Genomic DNA, 838 nt, shown 5'->3' with positions numbered 1-838 from the left:
AACACTCCAATAGCAATAGTAGTCAACATCAACATAACACTTCTATAGCAACACCAGCCAACAACAACACAACACTTCTATAGTAACACCAGCAAAACAATTCTATAGTAATACCAGCCAACACCAACAAAACAATTCTATAGTACTACCAATCAACACCAACACAACAATTCTATAGCAACACCAGCCAACAACAACAAAACACTTCTACAGCAATACCAGTCAACACCAACACAACACTTCTACAGCAATACCAGTCAACACCAACACAACAATTCTATAGCAATACCAATCAACATCAACAAAACAATTCTATAGTACTACCAGTCAACACTAACATAACACTTCTATAGCAACACCAGTCAACACCAACACAACAATTCTATAGCAATACCAATCAACATCAACAAAACAATTCTATAGTACTACCAGTCAACACTAACATAACACTTCTATAGCAACACCAGTCAACACAACAAAACAATTCTATAGTACTACCAGTCAACACCAACAAAACACTTTTATAGCAATACCAATAAACACCAACACAACACTTCTATAGCAACACCAGTCAACACCAACACAACATTTCTATAGCATTATAAGCCAACACCAACAAAACACTTTTATATCAATACCAATCAACACCAACACAACATTTCTATAGCATTACAAGCCAACACCAACAAAACACTTTTATATCAATACCAGTAAACACTAACAAAACACTCCTATAGCAATACCAGTGAACACCAACAAAACAATTCCATAGCAATACCTGTTATCAACAACACAACACTTTTATAGCAGTACCAGTCAACACTAGCACCACAATTTT

Source organism: Limulus polyphemus, unplaced genomic scaffold (genome assembly GCF_000517525.1).
Source record: "Limulus polyphemus unplaced genomic scaffold, Limulus_polyphemus-2.1.2 Scaffold4366, whole genome shotgun sequence".
Lineage (NCBI taxonomy): Eukaryota > Metazoa > Arthropoda > Merostomata > Xiphosura > Limulidae > Limulus > Limulus polyphemus.
The sequence above is the reverse complement of the archived record's forward strand: the minus strand, read 5'-3'. Positions refer to the sequence as shown.